Source organism: Pipistrellus kuhlii, unplaced genomic scaffold (assembly GCF_014108245.1).
Source record: "Pipistrellus kuhlii isolate mPipKuh1 unplaced genomic scaffold, mPipKuh1.p scaffold_m20_p_10, whole genome shotgun sequence".
In the NCBI taxonomy this organism is placed as follows: Eukaryota; Metazoa; Chordata; class Mammalia; order Chiroptera; family Vespertilionidae; genus Pipistrellus; species Pipistrellus kuhlii.
Genome location: NW_023425405.1, coordinates 5321003 through 5340974, shown reverse-complemented (window position 1 = coordinate 5340974; position 19972 = coordinate 5321003).

The following is a 19972-nucleotide window of genomic DNA, read 5'->3' as shown; positions in this document are numbered from 1 at the left end:
TCCAAGCAATTGGGAATTAATCAGCATACTACTAATAATGCATTGTCAAGGAAAAAGTAATTATATACATTAAAACAATTTGAAGTGAATATAAAAATACAATGAAAAAGAATCTGAGATGCAACAAGAACAGTGGTTAAAAGGAAATGTATAGCATGAAATAAGTTGGAAACAAAGATGGTATAATATCAACAAAGCTTTCATCTTAGGAACTAGGGAATGAAAATAATTTAAGCTTAAAGCAAGTGGAATCAAAGAAACAATAAAAGTTAGAGTAGAATTCAGTGAAATTTAAAACAAGAAAATGTTAAAAAATTAATGTAACTCAAAAGCTAATTATTTGAAAATTTCAGTAAAAATGATAAACTAGCTGGGCTAACAAATAATCTAAAAAATATTTTTAGAATATATTTGTATTTACTGAAAAGTTGTGAAGATAGCACAGTTTCCATAGGTGTTATGCCTGCCCAGTTTCCTTTATTATTAACAGCTTTCATTAGTTACAACCATTTACTGCAATTAATGAAACAATATAGATACATTATTATTAACTTCAGTTCATACTTACTAGTATATTAATATTTCCTTATTATTATTATCTTCTGTTGTTTCATGATCCAATCCATAATATCACATTTGTTTAACAAAAACAATTAGAGATTATGCAATTGTTATATCTTTCAAATTTAATGTCAAACTCAAATTTGATGAAAAACTTATACTTTCTTAATTCCCTAGAAATTAATACTAGTTTTGAAGTACTCTATATATTATTTATTTAGAGATCTTTCTTAGTTTATGACTCTACTGGTAGATTTAGATATTTTAAACACCCACATGTATATTTTGTTTCATCAAAAATTACATTTTAATTTGAAATATCATTTTTTTAAAAGAAGGCACTTATAACTGTGAACTCAAGCTAGCCCAGAGATTGTCCTTAGAAGTCAGACTTTTAGCTTATTTTGGGGAAGAAAATGACTGAAGACTCAGTGATATCCTTGCCAGGATTACAGAGCTAGTTAGTGGCAGAGCCCAGATCTCAGGACTCTCAGTTCTGTGCTTTTTCCTCTTCACAGCATTGCTAATTTTCCATCTTTATCTCTGGTCTTGTTTTTATAGCCTTAGGTATAATTTAGAATAATTCCTCCACAACTTGTTCCTGCATGACTGGGAATAAATTAGAATATCATTTGAATAATCTATAAATATAGAACATTCTAAAAAATTTACAGCTGCAGAATAATCTTGAAATATAATACTTTTAAAAGTGTTTAGAAATTAAATATTTTTCAAAAATTTCATAAGTTTTCCTGGGAAAATGTAAGCATTTTATTTTTATGGCATCTCTTATAATAAATCATTACAATACAGGCTTGATATTTTTATATTTGAATTATTATAAGCTATTTTAACCAAGAGATGGCCCATCTGGACTGACCTAATAGACAGTAATGGCTCATTTGTAAGTTTTATAACCTAAGGGTTTAATATTTCACTGCAAACACTCTAATAGGCTTTGGCATAAGAAAAATATATGGAAGAGTCAGATGACTTTTTATAGATTTTTAAGTAAATAACACTAATGTAAAACAATATATACTTCAGTACCAGAAGATTATGTAAATGTGAGAGTTCTTTTTGCAAATAACTGCTCGAATTCCTATCATACTTAGAGCTTCTATCACAGTTCCCGTTTAAAAGAAGCTGATATGTATATTGTAAGTGATTGTTGAGTGTATTTGCTGAAGAGAAAATCGTTTAAGCTCCATTACTTCATGAGTCTCCATTTCTTTTAAATTACACTCATTATAACAAATGTTTCATATAAAACATCTAATAGATTGTGTCAAACATTGATTTTATAATTAGCATATTATAATAAAGTATTTTCTTAATTTTAAATATTCTTTTTCTAATCACTTATTCTGGGACTTTGAGGGAATACACAGAAAGAGTGGGCTGATATGCACCATCCTACTTTGATGTTGGGGAGTGATGAGGAAAATAAGACATTTTTTGGGGGGAGACCAGCAGCCCGACTCTGTACCTAGTTAATTAGTATTCCTAATGCACATTCCTGTTAGCCTATAGTTTAGTCACTGCCCCTTCCCCCGATTATCTGGTCTTGCAAGACCTGTTTACCTAAATACTCCATTTTAGAGAGGTCATAATCCATGAACAATGCACAACCCCAAGAGGTAGTTATCATCGCTGGTGCCAGGTCCAGTCTTTAGGTGTGGTCTCACAGCCCCTATTCCAGTGGTTGGCAATCTCATTAGTCATCAGAGCCAAATATCAACAGTACAATGATTGAAATTTCTTTTGGGAGCCAAATTTTTTAAACTTAAACTTCTTCTAATGCCACTTCTTCAAAATAGACTCGCCCAGGCTGTGGTATTTTGTGGAAGAGCCACACTCAAGGGGCCAAAGAGCTGCATGTGGCTCTTGAGCCACTGTGTGCCAACCTCTGCTCTATCCCAACTCATGGGGCTTTTTGCAAAGCCCACAAAGGTCCAGAAGTCTGATCCTTATTTGGGGGACAAAGAAACCAGAGGGTATAAAGAGAAGCTTCCTCCATATTGGTTGGCTCAGGATTTGGAAACAGGGTTCCCTGTGTCACAATACTACCATGTTTCCCCGAAAATAAGACATACATCCTCTGAAAATAAGACCTACTTACAGGTTTCCTTCTGAGTGAAATATAAGGCATCCCCCCAAGAAGTAGGCCCCCCCCTAGGCTAAACATGAGAGATTTGGTCCACTGATTCTGAAAGAAATGGAGTCACAAGAAATTCACCAGGAAATTCAGAAATTGGATTGTTATGATGATGTTCCAGAAGATGATGACATGATTGTCATTGAATAAATGAGTAAATTCTTGATACTGTAGGATTCACAGTTTGTCTGGTTTGTGTTGACAACTACCGTACTACCATACCATATACAGGTAATAAATTTCCTTTATTTTCATTTAACAAAAATGTGTACCATATTCTTCTTCATGGAAAAATAAGACATCCCCTGAAAATAAGACCTAGCTCATCTTTGGGAGCAAAAATTATTATAAGACACTGTCTTATTTTCGGGGAAACAGGGTAGTACATCTGGAAATAAATGTGTTTTTCCTGTATCTCCCAGTACTTCTGTGTGTGTATTTTCCTGATAAATTCTGTAACAGGACTTCAACTATAATGCAATTATAATTAGAAATATTTATCAAAATTAAGATTTCATACCCTTTAACAGCAAATATAATATTTTATTTGTTTCATTATGATAATTTACAATATCTAACTATGGTACAGATGCAACAGAGGTGTGTGTGTGAGTGTGTGTGTGTTAGTTTTAAACTGATATTAGTATTGGTTTAAAATATTACCAAATATAAAGTACAGTAACTCCACATCTATTTTTAAGGAATTTTACAAAATTTTAAGGTATATTGTTAATTAAATAAGTCAATATACAGACTACTGGAAATAGTGGACTATTTTTGAGTGTATAAATTTGCATATGTTTATAAATGTATATGAATATATGCTTATATACACCTAAAATATCTTTGAATGCACTATCTAGGACAGACAATAGTTGATGCTTCTGGGAGGATAATGAGAAGCCAGGGTCAGAGTTAAGATACAGGTTGTTTTTTCCATATTAGATGCATTACTGCAACCAACAGACAAATATATCAAATATAAATAAAATGTAAAAAGTATTATACACTTTAATTACTACCATTAGTATTTAATCTATTTCATTTACCTTCAAATAAAGTATTGAGGCTTTATTTTGTTTATCACTTCATAAGTACAAAATATATCTTAAAGGCAGTGCTTCTATTTTCTATTCTAGGAGAAGTGCACATCTGAACTGTCTTGTCCTTAATTTGTCCTAATTTACCTTTTGAACTTGCTTTTCTAAGAATGTTCTTTTTTATTAGTAGTAAGAATCAATTGTTTGAAGCTAATTTCTTTAAAAAGAATATAATTCCCCCCTCTGCTTACATTGAGGGAATCCTTACTCCAACTTGCCTCTCCACTCTTGGAGTGCCTTGGGTGTCTTTAATTGTTATCGATACAACCTCTACTGTATACATACACTTTTATTCTTATTTGATTCAGGGGGAAAGTATCAGTAGCCATTTCTAAAAGATGTATTTGTTAACTTATTTACCTAAAAAGCCAGGATTGTATGAAGATGTTAGTTCAATAGTGGGAAAACAATTTCTTTGTCCTATGAAGCCTCTCTCTCTCTCTCTCTCTCTCTCTCTCTCTCTCTCTCTCTCTCTCTCTCTCTCTCTCTCTCTCTCTCTCTCTCTCTCTCTTTCCCCTCTGTCTCCTTGATGTCTGAAGGAAGTTTTAGTTATGTAAGCATAATTCCTATTGAAACAGGAAATTTAGGGAAATATAGAATGGGGGCCCAAGGACAAAACACCGGGCTGAAAACTGGGAGAAGGCACATTTCCATAAGGCAAGAAAGCCAGGCGCAGCTACATTTCCATAACAGAAGAAGCAACAGTAGGTACATTTCCATAACACAAGGAACTGGGAGTAGCCGAAAAAGTATATTTACAAAATAAAAAAGAAGGAAAAAAGCCCGGAAAGCAGAGGACCCTGAGGGAGGAGGTCCTCAGGACTTACTATGGTAACCAATTCGAGAGGGAATATTGACCAATAAGAGGGGATATCAGGACACCAGAAACAGAAAGTCTGTGGGACCCTTTCCCCCTCCCCACATGGGAGTCCTGTTCTGTGGGACTCTTTCCCGTTATTTTATCCAAACCTGGTCTCCAGGTTCATAAGGGGGTACAGCTGTTCCTAGGGAGCTGGGTAATCCTTCACTAACCCATCTGTGACCCTCAAAGACAGTTTTTTCAAGTTCTTGTTGTTGTTTCTGGTTTTCTAAGTTCCCTATTTCCTTCAAATCTCATTTTGGCCAAATTAAGGGGGAGGGTCTACCATATAGAATTTCAAAGGGAGAGAAATCTACCCTGGCCCTCGGGGCACAGCATACCGGCGGAAGTACAAGAAGCAAGATATCTGTCCAGGATAGGGTTGTCTCATGGCATAGCTTAGCCATAGCCTGCTTTAGAGTCCAGTTCATGTGCTCTCCCTTCCCTGAACTCTGAGGCCTGTAAGCTGTATGTAGGTTCCATTTAATTCCTAAAACCTTAGCTGCCTGTTGTACTATTTCTGCTACAAAGTCTGGGCCATTATTGGATCCTATGGTCAGAGGCATTCCACACTGCAGAATTATATCTTTCAGCAATGCTTTAGTGACTTTTCTTGCCTTTTCCATGCAAGTGGGACATGCCTCGACTCAGCCTAAAAAGGTGCAAAGACTAACAGGTATTTATTTTCTCTCTTCAAAAGGAGCTTGCCCACAGAGCTGAACTCCTATCGGTCCCACAGGACCCTGTTTGGCATTGTTCTGAGCACAGAGGAGGCAAGATGCAAGACTGAGGCACACAAGGAGGGAAGGCGGGCAATTAGGTAGAATCTGCCAAACAAAGCTTCTAGGGCAGTCTTCCCTAAATGAGTAAGTTCATGCTGCCGGAGGACTACCTTATGGGCTAACTGTTCTGGAACATAGACCTTATGATCTGGGAATATTCACCAGCCTTCCTTCGTTCTCTTGCCCCATTCTTGCTGGCCCCATTCCTCTTCCTGAGGAGTGTATTTTGGAGGTTCAGGTAATTTGGGGGTCAACATGATCCGTGATGGTGCCACTTGTTCTTTAGCAGCCAGGTTGGCTATGGCGTCAGCATGCTGGCTTCCTTATGATACTGAGTCTTTCCTCTTCTGGTGACCTTTGCAATGGATGACGGCTATTTCCTTGGGCTCCCAGACTGCTTCTAGTAATTTTAAAATCTCATTCTGATTTTTTATTCCTTTTCCTCCAGCTGTCATGAGCCCCTTTCCTTATATATAGCCCCATTGACATTCAGGGAAGCAAAGGCATAGTGTGAGTCAGTGTGGATGTTGGCACGCTTATCCTTACTGAGTTCTAGTGTGCATATTAGGGCCAAAGGTTCTGCCCTCTGTGCTGACCATCTTTCAGGCAGGGCCTGTGCCTCCATTGTCTCAAGGTTTGGTACCACTGCATATCTGACTCGTCTTTTTCCTTCATCTAAGAACCTGCTGCCGTCTGTGAACAATACCAAGTCTGGGTTTGGGAGGGGCCTATCTATTAAATCTGGCCAGCTGGAATAAACCTCCTCTAGGACTGCCAGGCAATCATGCTCAGGGGCCCCCTCAGCAATGGGTAGAAAGGTGGCAGAGTTAAGAGTTCTCACTGCTTCTAATCGTACCCATGGATTCTCACATAACAGTCCTTGATCCTGAACCATTCAAGCATGAGTCAGTCAGTGCTGCCCGCTAGCTTCCATGAGTCAGTCAGCTGTCCCCTAGCTTCCATCCGGGTAACAACAGCATGAGGTATTTTACATTTAAATTTTGTCCTAAAATGAGGTTATCCACTTCCTTGACTAACAGTGCCATGGCTGCAAGAGCCCTGAGACAGGGGGCCACTCAGAGGCAACTGGGTCAATCTGCTTGGAGAGATAGGCTTCTAGTCTTTGCCAGCGTCCAATCTCCTGGGTTAGAACTCCTAGGGCTACCCCGTTGTTCTCATGAACAAAAAGATTGAAGTCTCTTTTCACATCTGGTAGCCCTCCTCTGAGGCCATAGTGAGCTTTGCCTCTATGGTGAAGTCTTTCTCCTGTTTGGGACCCCATTTGATGGGTGCCTTCTCTTCCCCTTTTAAAGCTCCATAGATAGAGTTAGCCAGTTCTGAAAACTCTGGGATCCAAATTGGACAGAACCTTGCCACTCCCAGGAATTCCCGAATCTGCTGCCGGGTGCAAGGGACTGGGATCAGCCTGCCTGCTTTTTTTCAGTCCCTAGCCTTCGTTTCCCTTGGAATTGGATATTGGCAGATTTTGACAAGCTGTGCCCCAGGCTTTAAGTCAATTAATATCGGGGCATGGTCTTTGGCCAGACCAGGCGGATTTCCTTCTGCCCAGACCAGCGGGAGTTCTTCCTCTAATTCAGGTTCTAATGGTGAGGCCTTTGACTGGGGGTCATAAAGTCTCCATTCTTCCTCCCGGGGCACTGCTAGGGACAGGATCATTGGGGAGGTCTCCCCACTTAGGTGAAGCTGTGCTGAGCCATCTGGAACAAAAGTGATTTCTGTCCCTATTTTGGCTAAAAGGTCTCTACCCATTAGAGGCACTGGACAGTCTGGCAGGTACAGGAATTCATGCATCACTTGATGGCCGCCAAGTTGGCATTGGTGAGGCTGACAGAATGGTCTACGGGTCTGGTCCCCAGTAGCTCCAATAATGGTGACCTCCCTTCCCAAGAGAGGCGCTATTTTCTGTGTGATCACTGAGTGCTCAGCTCCCATATCAACCATAAAGTTCACAGTCTGGCCGCCAATTTTCATTCTGACCAGCTGAAAAGAGCCCAGTCTGTCCTAGTCAGCATCAGCCATTGCTAGCCCAGTGAGATCTGCTTCAGGTGGCTCTGGTTGATAGTGACTGGGCGGAAAAGGGGTCCAGTGTTCTTACTTTGTCGTTTGGGACATTCATTCTTCCAGGGTCCTGTCTCCTTACAACAGGCACACTGGTCTAGTCTCAGGCTCGCTCTTCCTTCTCCCCTGATCTGCATTTTTGCTTCTTTTTCTGATCTGTCTGGGAGCCTGAGCCTCTGAAAGCTGCTGCTATTATATTGGCCCTTATTTGTGTTCTCTTTTCTTCCTCCTTCCTTGCCGCACTGTCTCGGTTAATGAAAACCTTGTTAGCTATCTCTAGCAGTTCGGTAGAATTTTTTCTCCCCCTGCAAACCCTTTCAGCTTCTGTAATTTTCCCCTGATATCAGGCTGGACTTGACCTACAAAAGCGGCATTTACCATGGTTTGATTTTCCGGGGCTCAGGGTTAAAGGGCGTGTAGATACGGTATGCCTTATGCCTCACACAGTCTCTCAAAGAAAGCTGCTGGGCTTTCGTCAGGCTTCTGGAAAACCCAGAGATTTTAGCCATATTGGTGGGCTTCTTGGCTCTAGCCCTGAGCCCCTGGAGGAACGCCAGCTGATATCTTTCTAGCCAGCCCTTCCGTCTTCCGAGCCCGGGTTCCAATCAGGTTCCTCATCTGGGAAGGCCTTCCTGGCCCACCTGTGTGTGTCTAATATTCCTGCCGGGGCCTGGGTCTGGAGCCACTTCTGAGCCTCTGATACTACTCTCATGCGCTCCCCAGTGTTGAACAATTAAAAAAGGAGCTGCTTGCAGTGCACCCAGGTGGGCTTCTGGGTCTGGAAGATCATTTCTAGGAGGTCTAACATGGCCTGAGGTTTTTCAGAATAAGCTGGGTGTGAGGTTTCCAATTCAGAATGTCACTTGTGATAAAGGGCTGATAATGATAGACTGGTCCTCCCTCCTGCAAGGTCCCATCTTCACCCAGCACTTGGGCACCCGAATCTCCCTGAGAGGCATCTGACATGCCGGTGGTGGCTTGGGCCCTTGATTGGTTGAATGCAAGTGCCGCCCAACTGGCTCTGGACAGCCCAGTTGAGGAGAGAGGGAGGGGGCGGTATTTTTAGAGTTTGAGAACCTTCCATACAGGCGGGGGGAGCACATGGTGCTGCCTGTGGCACACATGGAGGTGTTAAAACCAGCGGGACTTCCTCAGCGGGTCCTGGCAGAACAGGGGTTGGGTTCCCTTCAGAGGGACCTGTTTCTTTTTTCCTGGCTGCTTCTTTTCTGCCGCCTCCTGTCCTGCCTGCTTCTCTTCTGTGCTGCTGGCTTCTTTTCTCCTACTAAAACCTTACTCTGTCCCTTCGTACTCACGCAGAATTGGACTCTAGGCAGCAAGGTTTGAGCAATTTCTAACCAGCTATCTATGTAAGGAAACTGATCTGGGTGTCCAGGGTCCTTCATAACTATATTCCAGATCCAGACCCACCTGACCAGTCCTTCATTGAAAGAGCCTTCCAAGGGCCACCCGGCCCTGGGGGCTGGCCATTCTAATTCACAGAATTTCCTCAGTGTTTTGGGGGTTTATTTTAATACCATAGTACCCACTGAAACTCTTTTTTTTTTAATTTCAGCATGCAATTGAGAACAGTGGGTTTACTCTGTCCTGACCCCATGGTGATCGGCGGCGAGAGACAGACAAAGGGGAGGGTGACCTGTTTTCACAGATCCTCACTCAGATGTCCACCTGGCCGCATCCCTTGGGAACTTAGATTCATCTTAGCTAAGGTGCACCCGTATAAACCCCGGGCCTGGTCACCTCCACATGGGGGTGAGTCACCGTTATGCCATACAATGAATAGCAGAACCACAGTTTGGGGCCCACTCGGACTCCGTAAGCAAGGCCATGGAGCCACACAAAGGATAGGAGAGGGCAAGCCTTCTCCCTCTTTACTCACACACTTTCACTCAGAATTGAAAAAGAACAGTCCACCCGTTCCTGACTGATTTACCTGATGAAGTTCTATGATTTCCTGAGAGGTGATCAAGCTTCCCCTTCCACTCTCTCGGAGTAGGCCTGACTGATTGGGGCCCCTACCTTACGACTTCTGTTGACAGGTTCAGAGGTGTCCGTCCATTTCTCCAGATGCCGGCTGGGTCCTAGGCTGAGGTCCCGGAGAGCCCGGAGTCCCCCGGTTCGATTTTGCTAAAATCAGCAGGGCCCACCTCCTGGAGGCCTATCCCGGGCCCCAGGGCCCCAAGCCTGGTCCACTCCCCAGAGGCCAAAAAAGCCAAGTGTGGCTGGCTTCTTGGTCAGGGAACAGTCGTTGCAGAAGACCAAAGAAAACCAAGCAAGCTTCTAGAGAAAAGGTGTGACACTGTTTATTTACACTGGAGGACTCAGGGAATAACTTTTCAAATCTAAGTAAAGTAACATGCAGGGAGGCTTCTCTTTTAAATCTTCTTGGAGTCTTTGTCCCACAAATATGGATTATGCTTCCAGTCCTTTTTGCGGCTTTGCAAGAAGGCCTCTAGGTGTTGGGGATCGCCAGGCCATACCTGATGGTCTGACCTGGCGCCAGCGTTAAAAACCCTCCCTCTGGGACAGTGCTCTGTTCACAGTTTTATGGCCTCTGTAACAGGTTCTGCAAGGCCAGTTTCTGGAAAGGAGGTAGTGAATTATAGGTTATCAGGAAGGTACACTGGGCTTGCTGTCACAAATCCAGATTGCTAGCCCCTCAAATATCAGAGTTATATAGGAGTTAGCCCTTTTTAGCCTTCTCAGCAGGAGCCAGTGGCCATATAGCCATCCGACAAAACAGTCCTTCAGAGCAATCCCATATAGGCAGCCAAACACCGGCTGCTTCCCACAAAGCAGCATCGGTCTCTGCACCACAGCTATTATCTAAGCAGCCACATGCTGCCTCCAGACTCATTGCCTCACATTGTAGCAGTATCTGAGCTCCCTGCCTCAGCAGCTTCTCTTGTCTCTCTGCCTCAGCAGCTTCTCCTGTCTGCCCTGCCCAGCACAGTGGCTGGTCTCCGTAGCCTCACATAGTAACTACCTCTGAGCTTCTCTCTCAGCACACCGGCTGGTTAACATGGTAGCTGTATCTGAGCTCTCTGTGAGCTCTTAGCCTTACATCGTAGCAGTACCAGCTCTCAGCTCCGTCTCTCCAGCACTCTGGCTAATCAATAACATCTATCATACTCTGGCCCGTTCTGAACAATGACATCCATCATTTGGGTTATAGAAGTGCACAGTGACTGTGAGATGGTTGTGCTTGCTGTGCACCTGTACACAGTCCTTGGATGCCCTGTGTATGGTATCTTGGCCTTGAACATTTTGATTATGAGTCCCAGGCTCAGAGTGTCCTTGACCATCTGGCGCACTCTAAACAGGGTCCCTACAGATGGCATGTTTCAAGTATTCACTTCAGTTATGCCAAGGAGAATACTGGATAAGGAGGAATTTACCAAAACATAGAGCCAGGGCTTGTGGCAAACAATGGGCAAGAGAATTTCCTCCAGAGGAAAGATCCAGGCCCTAGTAAATGTTGGTGTTCATTTTCATTGCTACAATCCTAAAAATGGGCTTTTGTTAAGAACTTGGGTTTTGCTGAAACCGGTTTGGCTCAGTGGATAGAGCGTTGGCCTGCGGACTGAAAGGTCCCAGGTTCAATTCAGGTAAGGGGCATGTACCTTGGTTGCGGGCACATCCCCGGTGGGGAGTGTGCAGGAGGCAGCTGATGGATGTTTCTCTCTCATTGATGTTTCTAACTCTCTATCCCTCTCTCTTGCTCTCTGTAAAAATTCAATAAAATATATATATTAAAAAAAGGACTTGAGTTTTAATTAAGGTCAAATTTTAAAATTTGATTAATTTATATTTGACAAGAACAGTCATTTAAAAAATTGATAAAAAAAACAATAGATTATTATTATTTCTTTGTCATTTGCACTCCAAAGTGCCTGATTATCTAGTACAAAGCATGTTCTTTCCCCTTTTAGGCAATAATAGGAATATTTTTTAATATATTTTTATTGATTTTTTACATAGAGCAAGAGAGAGGAGAGGGATAGAGAGTTAGAAACATTGATGAGAGAGAAACATCAACCAGCTGCCTCTTGCACATCTCCTACTGGGGATGTGCCCGCAACCAAGGTACATAACCTTGACCGGAATCGAACCTGGGACCTTTCAGTCCGTCAGCCAATGCTCTATCCACTGAGCCAAACCCGTTTTGGCAATAATAGGAATATTCTGATACATAAACACACACACACACACATGCACATATATATCCATATTCATTTTTCTAAGAATATAGCTGCATCTATACATGTAGATAATTGTAACGTATATGTGTACAAACACATGTTGGTCTCCTTTGTATAAGGAGCATCAGAATATTTTGTCTACTCGTCATAGATAGTGCTAAATATGAGGAGAAAATTATCACTAGCAAATAAGATCTCTGGAAGCAAAGTTGGTGAGCACATATGCATAAGATGGGAATTTACCCGTGAAATGGAAAGGTACAAACATATGATGCTTATTCTATACTAGATACTCTGCTTTGTGTTGAGTAATTTTATTCACAGTAACTAAATGAATGAGGAACACATTTAAATAAATGAGTGAATAGAGACAAAATAAATTTCTTTCACTCTTGCACCGCTGATAAGTAATTGAGTGAGATTTCAATCTAATATTCAATCTGTGCAAGAGTTATTGAATTGACCTAAAATAAAGATAGTACAGGATAAAAACCACCTTTAGGAAGACCGGGTTATTCGAATCAGATATAGAAGTTATTTAATAACCATTATACAAGAAAAAGTTTGTTATTTTTATATTTCATCTTCTTATTACTATTTTTGTAGTCTGAAATTCAGATAAAAATACTGCATACAGCAACTATTATATTCATTTTTGAAATAAATTTACCTTTTTAAGAATCATGGGAATTATGACTTAATATACAGTATTTTATTTGGAAAGATACTGAGGCATATGGCTGATTGTGGTAGCTTTTAAAACCCATCTATTACTAATCTAAAATTGGAACATTAGGAAAATTGTCAAAGGGATCCTTTATAGATGATAACTGATTTTGTGAATGACTTTGTAATTCATTAGTCTAAATTCTTTTAAGCACTGCCTTCTAAAACATCACCTCTAGGTCAATTATTCTTGTGTGACTTTAATGAGAATATAATACTATATGCAATTCAAACACCAGCTAACTTAGAAAGTATTTTTAAAAATTGGCTCAACCATTGACCAAAACCAACAATTAAATTTTCTTTTCATGAATCTAAACTGATATCCCAAACACATACATCTATTAGTTGAAATAATACTTGTTTTGTAAAAAGTTATTATCTGTATGAAGATATAGGGCAGTAATATAAATATTGATACACAATTATAAAAGGATAAATATTAAGTGGATTATATATAGAATGATTTCGTTACTACTTAAAATATTATTGTACAAAAGTTAAAATATAAAGCCCTATTCTTTTAAAAATATTTTAATAACATAATACATTTCTGCTAGTAGACATGAAAATTTAAATATCTGATTATATATAATCTTTTAGATTATTTAAAGTAAATTACTAATTGCATAAATTTCACTAAAATACCTAATATTCTAGCACATCAAATTAAGTTTAGAAAAAATAAATCTGCACTGTAATATAGTTTCTTAGCACTTCTAGTATATTATTTTATTTTCTATTTATAATTACTTTTTCTAAAAAGATAGGTTTCCAAATTTGAGAAGATAACTAAGATTTATTTTTTATTTAATTTTTAAGTAAATGTTTCCATTAAATAATTTTAAGTTTAAACATAGAATATCTAATGCTCATTGAAGACTTGAGATTATGCTTTAACATAAATTTTAGACCCAACCAAGCAACACTTGAGAAATATAATGGATGTGTATGAAGTCATCCTATTTGCAAATATTTGTATTAAAAAGCATTGGACCATAAAAATGTATTTGAAATTATTCTTGAATAAGTGTAAATATTGTTGGGAAATAATGTACTTTCTAAGAAAACATTGTCCAAATAAAATAAAAGTGCTGATAATGCTAATAATGACATAGGAGTAACTTGGGAGGTTGTCTGAGGATAACTCACCAGGTTTTGCTATGATAGCGCTACCTAATAAGTTTCCTTGAAACCCAGAGGGTTTCAGCAACTGACATTTGATAATTGATCATAGATCTCTGCATTTTTTACTGCTTCTTTATTTAGCTATACTGTGATTTGTTAGGATTATTTCTACTAGTTTCAGTTGGTATAGGCGATAAGCTAAGTGTTAGGACTGTCTGTCTGATGTGTCTTCCCACTTTGGTAAACAAACTAACTGAAGGAGTACTTCATGGGGCTTTCATGAAAGAAGGAAAGAAAGAAAGAAGAAAGAAAGAAAAGAAAGAAAGAAGAAATAGAAACATGAGACGACTCTATTTCTGCTCAGAACTAGCCCACATCACTCCAAATCATGGGACTTCTGTGCCCTCATTAGAAACCTTTCTACCCCAAGTTATTGCTGGGTACAGTTTTGTCAAATTTTGTTCCATTATTATACATGGGTTGAAAACGTTTTATCAACAGAAACAGACTAGTGGCTGACCACCATGTATCTCCAATGTCAGTGCCACATACTTCAGGTTTGGTTCCACAGCTGGTAACAATATCTGAATTGGTCTGGTTTTGTTATAATTATGCATACCATTTAATTGACAACTTAGACATTTATAAAATCTTATATTTATACTAGAAGCTCAATGCACAAAATTTGTGCAAGAGTAGGCCTTCCTTCTCCAGCTGCCAGCCCTGGCTTCCTCTGGCATCTGGGACCCGGGTTTCTCTGGCAGCCCAGGCTTCATCTGCAAGGTCATCTGGAAGGACCTCCAGTCTAATTAGCATATTATACTTTTATTATTATAGATTTTGCTTCAGTGTCTAAGAGTTTGCTGTTGTAGAGCCCTACTGGGCTTCTCTCTACTGGACTCTGCTGGACTTGGATATAGGTTGCAAATTAGGTAAAACTTTGCTCCACATGTTTCCTCACTATGGGAACCAGGATGAAGAAGCATATCTTACATGAGACATGTTCTCATGGTAGAAGAAAAAAAAAAACACAACGGGGTTGGGAATGAAAACACACACAGTCTCCAAAAACCTCTGCTTGATACTGGCAAACGTTGTTCTGTCTGCATTTTACCAGTCAGAAAAAATTATCGGGCCCAGGCAAAAATTAATGGAAAAGTAGATCCCCATCCCTCTTACACACACACACACACACACACACACACACACACGCGCACGCACATACATATTAAATCATGGCAAGAGAGAAGATGAAAAGAAGAATCATGGATAAATAATACAAGCTACACACTGAGTAAACTAGATAAATACCCTTGCATTTTTATGCTTATATCATTAGTCTATCAATCAGTATGACTGCAAAATTATTTCACTAATCTAGATGACTAATCAAGTTGACTCATGCTGGCTTTCCATTTTATAAAATTAGTGCTATATATGCAGTCTTGTACACAAATCAACAAATCACAAATTTTAAACATAGTTTTGAATCTCTACATAACATAATAATGCAAAAAAACTTGTTTCTGAAACTTAAAGCTTAGAAATCATTATTAAATAATAATTATATTTATAGTGATACATATTAAAATGTATGACAATTCAAAGTTCAAGTAAATGTTGATAGCAATGTCTTTGAGTGGCTGATAAGTGTCTCCCACTGTATAAAATAATGTGTTGGAAGATAAAATTACTGATATTTTCAGCTCTTTAAGGGGTAGTAATAGGAGATTTGGGGATTTTATTTATGATGTTATTAAAGAATACATACATACATTGAAAAATGAAGTTATCTTTGCCTACATACGGAATGTCATTAATTTCACCACCAGGGAAGAATGTGTGCAGTAATTGCACTTTTCATATTTCAGCTTTTGCAAAAATCTAGCAATGTTAGGGATCAGAGTGATTCTGAATGATTCTGAAATGAATCTATGTTCAAGAAGTTAGAGATGTCTCTACATGAGATTTTTTTTCTAAACTAGTAGCTTTACATCAATTTTTTAAAAAGATGTCATAAATTAGATTTGATTTTGTTATAAATTAAAATCCTTGTTCATAAGAGCAGCTCAACACTTATTAAGCAAACACAATGAGGATAAATACTCTACTTACCATCTTTTAAATGTATACCAATCTTAAGAATTCTAAAGTTACATAGAATTTTTTTATATCTATTAGTGACTAATTCCTAACCATTTATTTAGGGAAGAGTTAAGCTAGTGATCCTCCAAAATATGCCGTTGCTTCTTTCTGATAATGTGAGTGGACTTTAGTTCCCATTTCCCGTGCAGTAAGATGTGACTTTGTGATTGTTAATGGAAGATGAGCAGGAGTGATGCTTGCTACTTCTGCATTTGATTCTCAAGACAGTAACCTTCTCCTTCCCACCGACAGAATGGTTAGAGCCATGCTGATTCAGCTTTAACACATGAAAATAAGATTGTGGCTACAACATGACATAAGATCTCTGAGTCTCTGAAAGCTCATGTAGAACAGAGTTGTCTTGTAAACATTGATGATTAATTTAAAGCTATTACATAAAAGTGAAATGAATTATCTGGTTTTCTCAAACACTGTACTATGGGGTTTACATTAACATTGGTGAATTCATTATGATCACTTAATTTAGCAACACAGCATGGTAATTTTGATACTATCTTCTTATAATAATATATGTAGAGAGATGTTGAGATAGAAATCCCCTCATCAAATGTAGAATCTTTCATTTTTACTTTTTCATCATACGGGTTAGCTAATAATATCTTTTTTATAATAAAACTAGTGGCTCAGTGCACAAAATGTATGCATATTAAAAAGGAATTAATTGGAGGAATTATTTTAACATTGCTATTTGCCCTTTCTCTAAAACAGAAGTGTTAGAGATAAAAGAAAATTAGTAAAGTGTGTATGAAAATTTCCCTCCTGTCAGAGTCTGGGACACACCATGGAACCCAAAGTCAAGTCCCCGTCCACCTGCATGCACCTCGAAATCATGCAAGACCCAGACCCAACTGCCCCACCCCCATCAAGCCCTGCAGGGTGGAGGGCACAGCCTCAGGTCCCCAGGCCCTGGAGTGAGGGCATGAGGGTGCTAGGGCATGAGGGCATGATGACCATTTTACATATTAGCTCTTTAATATATAGGAAGATGAATCTTTTTTAGATTATTTTGCAAAATCACATAACATAAAAACCCCACTGCTAAATTATGTATATGCAAAATCATATATTGGTTTTGCTATTCCTTATTTAAAGTTAAAATGAGTCATTCCATATTTCTTTTCATTTTCATTTTTAAAGTTTATCTTTTCAAAGAGAGATGTTTCAAAAATAGAATTGAATATTCAGTGGAAAACTAATAATATTCAGAATGATATATATTTGGAAGTTTTATTTAGAAATCTGAAAATTATTGTTGATAAGAAATGTACAAGATTAAGGACTTCATTATTCCATGTTTTAACTATGTCTTGAAATATAATTATTTAAACTCTGGGAATAATAATTCTTAATTATGACTTAATATAATCTAAAATGGATTTTTCTCTACAATTTAAGTCCAGAAGGACATTTCAAAGTAGGGTGATAGGCACATAAAGCATAAGGATTAATACAGATTTCTGCACAAAACTTAAAAGTTATTGGTACTCTTCATTTAAATATTGACTAAATATATTTATGGCATAATTTTAATGACTCTTGATATTTTCCTCTAGTTCAGATGCATACCAAAATATGCAAAGTTAATTCTTATTCACTTGTTCATGAAGGTCAATTTGATAAAATGGTAAACATTGCCTAGAGGAAATATCACCATCAAATGTTCAAATGTGTAGTTTGGATTCTTCCAAGTGCATTCCTGAAAAGCACAGGTGAAAAACTAGGGAAAATGGGACAAAGAAAAGCCATTAAGGAATGTATTAAAGAGCTATAATAGTTACTGCTAAGGGCAGCTAAGGCACAATCCTGCTGGGGTGTGATGGCCAGCTGAGGAACATTGTGGAATAAACTCCAGAACTGTCTTATCACAGGGTGGGTAGGCTCTAACATTCACCTAGTAACTGTAGAGAGTTGCTGCCAAGGGAGATACCTCCACACTACAGAATTGCATCTGATGGTGGGGAATAAACTCCTTTGGTGCTGGAGAAATCCCTCAGGCAAAAAGGGGGGCAGATGCAGGGCCTCAAGTTAAGAAGCAGTCAGCCTGGTGGAAGCTGACTTAGCTATAGGTGGTATCAGGTAGCCCAGGGCAAATGTGCTGGGTCACACTCTACTCTCTATCTGTGTTTTTGTATCTACTCATCCAATATTTATGGAACACCTTTTATTGGGGAAGATCTGCTCTAAGTGCTTGGCAAACATCAGTCAACAAAACAAAATCCTCACTATTTAATATTATGAAAATTTTATTCTCATAGGGAAGACGGGAAAAAAGCAAATGATTATGCAATTGTGTAATATGATAGTGGAATTTTTTTTTAAGATTTATAGTAAAATTGTCAACTCCTTCCCGGTCTTTCTCTACACCTACAAGCAACTGAGAGTGAAAAACAGAAAGTTTGGATTTAATATGCAAGAATTTTGCCCTATGGATACCTGAAAATGATAAAAAAATAAATAAATAAATAAATAAAAAGACTGCATCTTGTATTAAAAAGTCAAATTTTTATATGTCAAGGATACTGTAGAATGACTAGTGGATTCTCTGAGATGTTTGATTAAATAATTAGATTCTTATTTGACTTTGAAATAGTGATGTTATTTTAAATTTTATTTCATTCTTGATTTAACCTACAAAAATTCTTAGCAATTTTGGAAGTAATACTATTTGAAATATGTCAAGTCACCAGAGTATACTTTGATTAAAGATATATATTTTTTCTCAGAAAATCTCATAAACTATGTACAAATATACATGTTTATTTTTGTCTCTAGCCCATAGCATAACACTATCATATAAGATGCACTACATTATCTGTCTAAAATACATATGCATGTATTTATTTTAAGCATTAACTTAATATTGTGAATATATTATTTGAACATTTTAATTTTTATATTTGGTACCAAACCATCTCTGCATATGTTTTTATCCCCCATGTATTTAAATTTTGAAAGTAAATTAGCTATAGTGTCAAAAGAGAGAAGAAAAAAATATTTTTTATTCTAAAGCTTAATTGAGAATGTTCTGCAGTAGGACTCTGTAAGTAAAACTTTGAATAGAGTGGTTGGTAGTGGTAAGCAGGCCAAAAAAATAGGCAGTTTCTAAAATTTCCTACATAAAGTATATTTCTTGTATGCAAGTACCAGATAATTTATGAGATTAATTTCTGAAATGTCTGTGTGTTAAGTTGAAGGAGTTGCTGTCTTCTTTTGATTTTTTTCTCTGAACCCCCAAAAAAGGAAGCATCAAAGCTTCTAAATATATAGTGAAGTAGAGACTGGTCCCTCTAGGAATAACTTTAATAAAATACAAATGCTATATAAATATAGTCTCTCTTGTTTCTTCCTCTCTGAAATAAATGATACATACCGTATTTTTCAGACCATAAGACGCACTTTTTTCCCCCCAGAAGTGGGGGGAAAAAGTCCCTGCGTCTTATGGTCCAAATATAGCCTACACATATACTTTAAAAAAAAAGTTTTTTTACTTGCCCGGCTCTGTGTGGTCTCTGTGTGCTTGCCCGGCTCTAAAATGGTTCTAAATGCTGCTGTTTACTTTACAGGGTTGATTACATGTGTTTATGACTGTGATGTTGGGTTTTAATGCACACAAAATATTTTAGGACACTATTTGTTTCAGAATCTTTTTTTCTTCATTTCCTTTCTCTAAAAACTGGTGCGTCTTATGGTCCCAAGCGTCTTATGGTCCGAAAAATACGGTATAAACATATTAAACCATTGATAAACACATAGTGGTGTATTAAACATGAATAAGCTTCATGAATTCCAAAAAAATTACCAAATCTACTACTACTACTAACTACAACAATGACAACTCCTAGTACACATGCACACATAAAGAAGCTGTAGGTAAGTTCTACAGCGTAGGCAGATCCCAGAGACATTGCAGGTGTGGTTCCAGGCCACAGAAATAAAGTGAATATAACAAAAAGGAAGCCATATGCATTTCTGGGTGTCCCACTGCATATAGAAGTTATGTTCTCATGATACTATAAGTCTATTAACTGCACAATAGTATTTAAACATTGATGCATGCACCTCAACTTAAAAATAGTTCATTGCTAACAGTGCTAACCATCATCTCAGCCTTTAGTAAATCATTTTTGCTGGAGATGATCTTGCCTTGATGTTAACGGCTACTGATTGATCAGGGTAGTGTTTGCTAAAGGTTG